Consider the following 987-nt stretch of genomic DNA (forward strand, 5'->3'; position numbering starts at 1 on the left):
TTTTTTTTGAAGCTCCCGGGCACCAGGGCTGTAAAATTGTAGCATATTTTCATATTTACACCTAGTGAAATATGCTTTCAGTGCCAGATGTAGCGCCACATAACTCTAGTTTCCAGACTCAGTCTCAGAATGCAGGGAAATGCTACCTCCCCAACCCCCCACCCCCCGCCCTGCCCGCAACGCGCCCGATGTCACTCCTGATGTCACGCAGTGTGACAGCGGGTCCCCACCGTCTGGCTCCCCGGGAGGCCCGAGCCCTAGAAGCGGGGCGGGAGCCACTGCCCCCGGCTGCGGAGGGGCTGCAGGCGGCCGCGTCTCTCTTTGAGCCTCCGTGTCTACACTGTAAAGCGGTGGGGAGTGCCCTGTGTCCGGAGCAGTGAACGCCGTGAGGAAGTGCACCCCGACCCACGCTGCTGCCCTCGGAGCTGCGTCCGCTCGGGAGTAACTCTGCGACCCGCCTCCGTTGGGAGGGGGTGCCGGCCGCTCACCAGGCCCCAGGCCGCAGCGCAGCGCGGGAGGAGCCGGCTTCACCGGACGCGGGAATGAGCAGAGACAGAGGCAGCTTCCCGGGGCCAGCAGGGCCGTGTCCCCCGAGTGCCCACCGCCGTCCCGAGGGCGGCTGCAGGCCGGGCCTTCCCCCTCGCTGTAATTTTCTGAACATGAGCTGAGGACGGAGCATCACCCCCATTTTCCAGAGGGTAACACAGAGGCCAGGCGAGGTGAGGAGGGACTACCCCCCACGGTAAGTGGCTCTGGCAGGGCTGGAATTCGACACTCCAGGCCTGGGGCCGGCCGGATGTGAGAGCCCAGCCGGGGGACGGTGAGGCCGGGCAGCGGGAGGCCTAGCGGGGGATCCTGCCAGCCTGTGGTCGCTGAGACAAAATGGTGCACGTCCTGGGTGCGCCTGCTGGCATGACTGCAGACCTGGCCATTCCCTAGCCACCCCCTCACCAGCCTGTGCATTCCCGCCAGCCACCGCCAAGGACC

Source organism: Equus quagga, chromosome 3, assembly GCF_021613505.1.
Source record: "Equus quagga isolate Etosha38 chromosome 3, UCLA_HA_Equagga_1.0, whole genome shotgun sequence".
In the NCBI taxonomy this organism is placed as follows: Eukaryota; Metazoa; Chordata; class Mammalia; order Perissodactyla; family Equidae; genus Equus; species Equus quagga.